Source organism: Akebia trifoliata, unplaced genomic scaffold (genome assembly GCF_017979445.1).
Source record: "Akebia trifoliata isolate Shusen 1 unplaced genomic scaffold, ASM1797944v1 Contig00232, whole genome shotgun sequence".
In the NCBI taxonomy this organism is placed as follows: domain Eukaryota; kingdom Viridiplantae; phylum Streptophyta; class Magnoliopsida; order Ranunculales; family Lardizabalaceae; genus Akebia; species Akebia trifoliata.
The window spans coordinates 14,002-22,791 of record NW_028236884.1 but is presented as its reverse complement, the minus strand read 5'-3'; the positions used below and the strand labels follow the sequence as shown (position 1 = coordinate 22,791).

The window sequence follows — 8,790 nt, the reverse complement described above, 5'->3', positions numbered from 1 at the left end:
GAGGAATTTCTTGAAGAAGATTCTACGTTGTCAGATGAAGAACTCGAAAATGCTCCACCGATCTTTGAAGAAAGCGGACAAGCCACTGTAGACGACTTGAAAGAAATAAATCTTGGGACAATTGAAGAGCCGCGATCCACATTCGTCAGCACTCTTCTAAACCATCATGAAGAATCTGAATACCTCAAGTTACTACAAGAATACAAAGATGTATTTGCTTGAACTTACAAAGAAATGTCAGGACTTGACCCGAAGATCGCTGTTCATCAGCTCGCAGTCAAACACGGAGTTCGTCCAATAAAACAGGCACAACGTCGTTTTCGACCAGAGTTGATACCACAGATTGAGACAGAGGTCAAGAAGTTGATAGAAGCTAGCTTCATCTGAGAAGTAAAGTATCCAACCTGGATTTCTAACATAGTTTCGGTAAGAAAGAAGAATGGACAAATTCGAGTATATGTCGATTTTCGCGACTTGAATAATGCATGTCAAAAAGACGATTTTCCGCTCCCAATCATAGAACTTATGGTTGATGCGACTACAGGACATGAAGCCTTGTCTTTCATGGATGGATCTTCTGGTTACAATCAAATTCAAATGTCACCAAAAGACGAGGAGCTTACAGCCTTTCGTACCTCAAAAGGTATATATTGTTACAAAGTTATGCCTTTTGGACTTAAGAATGCTGGTGCCACTTACCAGTGAGCTATGCAGAAAATCTTTGATGACATGCTACATAACAAGGTGGAATGTTACATTGATGACCTAGTAGTAAAGTCCAGGAAAAGAGAAGATCACTTACAACATCTACGTGATACCTTCGACAAATTACGATGGTACCAGCTTAAGATGAATCCATTAGAATGTGCTTTTGGAGTCACCTCGGGTAAATTTTTGGGATTCGTGGTTCGGCATCGCGGTATTGAAATCGATAGAAACAAGATTGAAGCCATTCAAAAGATGCCGACACCAGAGAACATTCATGAACTCAAAAGTCTACAAGGTCGACTCGCTTACATTCGTAGGTTCATTTCAAACTTAGCTGGGTGTTGTCATCCCTTAGTCGACTGATGAAAAAAGATATATCATTCGAATGGGATGAAGCTTGTGAGAATGCTCTGAAAAGCATCAAGGAGTATCTTCTCAAGCCTCATTTTCTTTCTACACCAATTTCTGAAAAACCATTGATTCTCTATATTAGTGCACAAGAAATTTCACTAGGAGCATTGTTGACTCAAGAAAATGATGAAGGAAAAGAAGGTGCACTCTACTACTTGAGTCGAACTCTTGTTGGAGTAGAAGTAAACTATTCACCCATCGAGAAGACATGTTTAGCGCTTATCTTTGCCACAAAGAAACTCCGGTACTACATGTTGTCGCACACAATCCGACTCACTGCGCGAGCTGATCCACTCAACTACATCATGACAAGGCCAGTCTTGTCGGGAAGACTAGCTAAATGGGCCTTTTTCTTATCAGAATTTAAAATTATTTACATCCCTCAAAAGACTGTAAAAGGGCAGGCGTTAGTCGATTTTCTTGTCGATCATCCTATTCTGGCTGAATGGTAATTGTCTCACGACTTGCCCGACGAAGAAATATTCTCTATTGATGTGTTTCCAGCTTGGAGAATGTTCTTTGATGGCTCAGCTAGAAGAGGTGGAGCGGGGGCAGGTGTAATTTTTATCACCCCACAAAATGAAGTATTGCCATTCTCGTTTGCCTTGAAGAAATTATGTTCAAACAATGTTGCAGAATACCAATCTCTGATCATTGGTTTAGAACTCGGGCTAGAGATGAAGTTACACCAACTCTACGTGTATGGGGACTCACAACTTGTCATTAACCAACTCTCGATAGAGTATGACATCCAAAAGCATGAGTTAGTGCCTTATCACTGCTATGTTGTACAACTGGTAAGACAATTCGAAAACGTCATCATTAGGTATATACCAAGAGCTGAAAACAAACAGGCTGACGCTTTAGCTAGTCTTGCTGCAAGTTTGGCTATGCCAGAAGGAGAGACAATGAGTATCCCTATCTGCCATCGGTGGGTATTACCTCCTTTGATAGATGAAAATTGTGAGTCTCACGAAGCAAACGTTGTTGAAATAGCTGAAGTCAAAGATTGGAGACAGCCACTTATTGACTATCTACAGCATGGGAAGCTGCTAGACGACCTAAAACACAAAATTGAAATACGTCGTAGGGCACCTCGATTGTTATATTTCAATGATAAGTTATATCGTCGCTCTTTCGACGATATCTTAATGAGATGTCTCGGAGATGATGAAATCTGAGATGCTTTAGAAGAAGCACACTCTAGAGTGTGCGGTTCACATCAGTCAGGACCAAAACTCCATCACAGTCTGAAGAGGGTGGGATTTTACTGGCCTACTATGGTGAAAGATTCTTTAAACCACGCAAAGAGGTGTAAAGCTTGTCAATTTCATGGAGATTACATTCGTCAACCGCCGGAGCCATTGCATCCTACAATCGCATCTTGGCCTTTTGACGGGTGGGGACTTGATGTAGTTGGACCACTCCCAAAATCTTCAAAACAACATCTTTATATCCTTGCCGCAACTGATTACTTTTCTAAGTGGACAGAAGCAGTTCCCCTTCGAGAGGTCAAGAAAGAAACGGTAGTTGACTTCATCAAAAATAATATCATCTTCCGTTACGGCATTCCACGATATATCATGACAGATAAACGGAAATCTTTTAACAATACATTGATAGATCAATTCTGGATGAAGTTTAACATTAAGCAGAGATGTTCTACAATGTACAACGCTGTAGCAAATGGACTCGCCGAAGCCTTCAATAAAACTCTCTGCAAGCTTCTTGAGAAAGTTGTCTCAAAATCTAAAAAGGATTGGCATGAACGAATTGGAGAAGCATTATGGGCATACAGAACCTCATACCGCACCTCCACACAAGCCACACCTTACTCATTGGTTTATGGAGTTGAAATTGTTCTCCCATTGGAATGACAAATACCTTCACTAAGGATTGTGATTCAAGAAGGTTTGACCTGCGATGAAAATGCTAAGTTACGTCTAGCTGAACTTGAAGCATTGGACGAAAAAAGATTTGAAGTACAACAACGGCTAGAATGTTACCAAGCCCGTCTGTCACGTGCATTCAATAAGAAAGTTCGACCATGTTCTTTTCAAGTTGGCTATTTAGTTCTCGCTGTACAACGATCAATCATCATCTCACACCGTTCTGGAAAGAAGTTTGATCCGAAATGGGATGGGCCTCATGTAGTGAAAAAAGTATACACTAATGGTGCATATCTTCTTGTAACACTAGAAGGATTACGTCTTGGCCCAATTAACAGTAAATTCCTCAAAAGATTCTATGCTTGAAAGAATGCGCTCCCCAGTATGAGCCTAAACTGTTTGACAATACTCCCCAGCATGAGCCTAAACTGTTTGACAACGCTCCCCAGCACGAGCCTAAACTGTTTGACAATACTCCCTAAACTGTTTAACAATGCTCCCTAAACTATTTGACAATGCTCCCCATCATGAGCTTAAATTGTTTAACAATACTCCTCGGCACGAGCTTAAACTGTTTGACAATGCTCATTATCGTATGAGCTTAAACTACATGATACTCCTGACCTGCATGAGTTAAAACTGTGAATGGTTAAAAAAAAAATTTCGAACTCGCTAGATTGAAAACCCGAGAGGGCGATCTAGGCAAAACTTAGAGCATTATCCATCTAAACTACGTTATAGTTTGATCCCATTTTGGGTACGTAGGCATCCTATAAAATTACTTCAGGTTCAACCACATCAATCTAAAAATAAATCATACTCAATAATGCTCTGGTTTTAAAGATTAGCCAACCGGCTAGACAAATGATTCGTCGCATGGTTTTTTTCTAATCAGTTGACGTTTGTCAACCAATTGACGTTGCGATCCTGCTAGCCAGTTGACGTTTGTCAGCCAATTGACATCATCCACTCCTAAGCATTATTGATAAATAGTTGCTTTAGAGGTTAGCCAACTAGCCGGACAAATAGTTCGTCGCATGGATTTTCTACGTGCATAAAGCTTGCGTACCGCAATTCTTTTAGCTAGTTGACGTTTGTCAGCCAGTTGACGTCATCCACTCCTAAACGTTACTGATAAACAGTTGCTTTAGAGGTTAGTCAACTAGTTGGACAAATAGCTCATCGCATGGTTTTTCTACATGAACAAATCTTGCATCAAGTGATTCTTTAGCCAATTGACGTTTGTCAATTGATTGACATTGTCCACTCTTAAGCATTACTGATGAACAGTTGCTTTAGAGATTAGCCAATCGATTGGACAAATAGCTCGTCGCATGGTTCTTCTATTTGAATAAATCTTACTTCAAGTGATTCTTCAAGCCAGTTGACGTTTGTCAGTCAGTTGACGTTGTCTACTCTTAAGTACTAATGATAAACAGTTGCTTTAGAGATTGGCCAACCGGCTGGACAAATAACTCGTCGCATGGTGCTTTTGTATGAACAAATCTCGCATCAAGTAATTCTTTAGCCAATTGACGTTTGTCAACCGATTGACATTGTCCACTCTTAAACATTACTGATGAGCAGTTACTTTAGAGATTAGCCAACCGGTTGGACAAATAGCTCGTCGCATGGTTCTTCTGTTTGAATAAATCTTACTTCAAGTGATTCTTCAAGTCAATTGACGTTTGTCAGCCAGTTGACGTTGTCCACTCTTAAGCACTACTGATGAATAGCTGCTTTGAGATTAACCAACTAGCTGGACAAATAGGTCGTCGCATGGATCTTCGACGTATACGAATTTTGAGTCTCGTGAATCTACAAGCCAATTGATGTTTGTCAGCTAGTTGACATTGTCTACTCTTAAGCACTAATGATAAACGACTGTTTTAGAGCTTGGCCAACTAGCTGGACAAATAGGTCGTTGCATGGTTCTTCTGCCTGAACAAATCCTGCTTCAAGTGATTTTTCTAGCCAATTGACGTTTGTCAGTCAGTTGACGTTGTCACCTCCTAAGCACGACTGATGAACAGCTATGCTATAGATTGGCCAACTAGCTGGACAAAGAGTTCGTCGCATGGTTCTTCTACGGGTACATCTCTCATCACGCAACTCTTTTGACAAGTCAACAATGTTCGCCTCACACATGATTGACAAATATAGTCATTATAAAAATTAATGGACGAGCGTGGCTTCCTAATTTCTTGATCAATGCACCCTGTTGCAAATCATTGTATACAAGAACAAAAGGGTAAAAAAAAATGTAAGTTTGAAAGATTATCCTTTAACAATAATAAAGAGTTAAGCTTTAAGATGTCGAGAAGCAATAACAAGAATCGAAGGTGCTAGTTGTTGAGATGCGATAAAGAAGACTGAGACTATTAGTTGTCAAGATCAAAGTTGGTAATCTCCTTGCATCACAATCGATTCCAATAGTTTGTGTTGTTGATCACCAATTTTATCACCATCCACTACAACTCTACGAATGCTAATCTGATTTGCATGCACAACCCCTAGAGAAGCTTCCATCGTCAAAAAAAAAAAAAATATATATATATAATATATATATATCCTTCTTTGGATATTTAAAATATTTAAAATTTAAATTTTTTTAAGTTAGATATCGGTTTGTGACCGATGTCCAAAGTCTAAGACTTAGGACATCAGTCTTATAGACATTGGATTTTAAATTGATGTCTAAGAATTTTTTATTATATATAAATGCATATTTGGAACTGTTTTAAGCCGTTCCAAAATCTGAGTTTTGGAACGGATTTTAACCCTTCCAAATACTGAAATTTAGAACGGCTTACAGCCGTTTAAATCCATTCACGACGCCTCGATTAGAGATGGTGAGCCAACGATTTCATACTAGATTAGGAACGGTTATAAACCGTTACTGATTTCCATATTTGTTGTACCTTTCTTATAATTAGGTCAAGATTCAGGTAAACCTAGCTCAAGACCCATAATAAAGTATCTGGAATGTGTTAACTCATCGAAAGAGGTAAAAAAAATTTTAATTTCTGATCTTGGTATTTGCCTCGAGATTTACATTGTTACTGGATTTGAGATTGGACTATTCTTCATGCTGAAGAGTTAAATGCCTTCATGTATATTGCACAAAATAAAAGGTGCAATTGAAATGAAATGAAAATAAAAGGTCAGAAGAGAATTTCATGATAAGAAAATCCAGTACTCTGATACCATATAAAGTGGAAAATATTTAACTGATAATTGGAGTACAATACAATGTTCCTTAATAGATTTTATATAGAAAACAAAGATGAATCCTAATTGGATTTAACTCTAGTTAAATATATCTAATATAATATAATCCTTCCATCCTAATCTTCATGAAAAGGAATGATATGGTATATCACAATAGATCTTGTTACAATTCACCATTACTACTATTATAACATTACAAACCCAATCCATAGTCGGCATCCTAAGACACTTTGAATGTCAAACCAGAACCATATATCTTTTGTTCAATGGCCTGGTCTAACTTTTTGACCATCGGAGGCGTCAAATGATTCATCCAATCTCCCACTGCTCCTCTCCTAAAGTAAGTATTATTTTCGATCAAATAATTATTTTTTCCAGTTTTGTTCACCTCCAAATCAGATAACTTCTCAAAGCTACACATTCTTGTTATTTGGTCTATCACCCCATCCTTTTCTTCCTCGATAGAGAAAGGACAGCCCAAGTATTCTGCCACCCTCTTCAATTGTGAGGTGATGTCTTCCTTCATTTCTTCATACTTCAAAAATAACACTTTCTTAGGCCTCTCTAAGCTCTCTTTCCAATATCCCAACACATGTTCCCAGAAGGGTCCATACCATGAAGCTCCTTTGCAAAACAGTTCAAGAGCTTCGTCCAGTGAAAGTTTCCCATGACATTGTGGTCTTATCTTGCTCACGAACTGCCAAAGGGAGATAAAGGTATCTTTTGGATTCCTACATAGATATATAATTCGACAATTCGAGTTCTTGATCGATCCTAGCAATGGTGTGTAAGGCATGTGTACAGAAAATAGCCTTGGAGATGGAAGGTTGGAAAGGTTACAAAACTGGTTGTTATCACAGATATTAAACTCCAAGAAAGGTACGAGATCATGAGGATTAGTAGTAAGCAAGGGATGGTTATGAGAATTAATATTGTAGCAAGAACGGTTCATTACAGCAAAAACAAGGGATTTCAACCACGTTGTACCTGATTATCACGTGCTTGGAAGTGTTGTTGAATGTGCATTGCTCCTTGTAGCGCCTTAGCTGGATACCAGAAGCCTTGGTACTGATAGAAGGGATAAGAATCCCATCCTCTCTCTATGGGAAGGGATGGAGGTAGTTCTTTTAACTCCTGGGTTAGTCCTTCTTCTTCAAGGGGAGAAGCCATATGATAGCTAGTAACAAAACCAAGGGACTGTGTTAGACCTTAGAGGAGTTGAGACCTATTAATAGAGTAAGGCGGTGTGATTACCGTAGTAAAAAAAATCTTACTGGGTTCGTGTATGTGGCCCATGTAGACTGCCATGTATTGCTTGCCAAATAATACCTCAAATCTCTAGGATTTATTTCGTAGATCTAATTTGAAAATAAAAATATTTTTTTTCTCGATCTAAGGCTTTGAAATTCAACGGTGGAAAATAACTTTTAAATTTGTTTACAAGTTTTTAAAATCTTTTGATCTATTATTACAATTATCTCCCATTGGTATCCAATCATGGTTAATGATGCCACATTGATTGCTAACCACGTATATTTGACAATCCACACATTTAAGTAGAGAGATCGGACTCATAATGAGAAAATTTGTTGATTTCGAACATAACACATGGTGCAGGGCTACACTATGTGCATGGGGCCACCAAGCCATCAATAATTATATCAAAATCATTTTTCTAACTAGCTTAAAATGCCAAAAAAGGACTAGCTCATTCGTGGTCGAAACAAATCATCAAGATTTATTTTGGATCTTAAGGTTTTGTTTCAACGATGGATGAACCTTAGGAAGGCCTTTTTCTTTGAGCTACTCCTACTCTAAACCTATTTTCTCTGACATGTGTAGTGGGGAGACAGTCAGCTATCAAAGTCCTGCCTTCATTATATAAATTGGTACGAACCACTCAGCCATTTCCACTCTTAGTGACCAAACCATAGCTAGTGCGATTTATCATAGAAAAGAGTGAAAGGCACTCCAATTATTATAAGGGCACCAAACATTATAATCAAATTATTTTATCTTATATGGATTAAAAGTTTTGGAATTAGTTAATTTTTTGTGATGATAATCTTTATGGGAGGAGATCATCATCATATCATCATCAAAAATCAGTTCATTCCAAAACTTTTAACCCATATAAGACCAAAAAAAATTGACTATTGTGTGGGATGCCCTTGGTAATAATTGAGGTGTCTGTGATAAAGTTGAACTTCAGCCTTGTTTCACTCTTTTGGAGCTCCCCACAACCGGTTAGAAAATCTTTTATGGGAGACTTCTTGAATTCCCAATTATTTATGTGAAATGGGGGGCATGCCCTTGAGTTCTTATGTATTATACTTTATCTATAAGTATAAATCTTGCTTTCTTAACACACAAAAAAAAAAAAAAAAAAAAAAGACAAATGATTAACTTGATTAAGATACAAGAAAATACAAATTCTTGGGGCGATTTGATGATATGTTTAAAGAAATGCCTTATAAAACAAGAGGAGAGAACAATAAGATGATGTTTAGGTCTAACATAGTAATTCCAGCAGAAACACCTCATCAATTTA

The 8,790-nt window shown here is 38.0% G+C and overlaps 1 pseudogene; it reads right to left on the bottom strand.

Annotated features, from left to right (window-relative positions):
* Window positions 1-6,231: 6,231 nt before the first annotated feature.
* On the bottom strand, window positions 6,232-7,477 carry LOC147381831 (cytosolic sulfotransferase 14 pseudogene; annotated as a pseudogene).
* Between the last annotated feature and the right edge of the window lie 1,313 nt (window positions 7,478-8,790).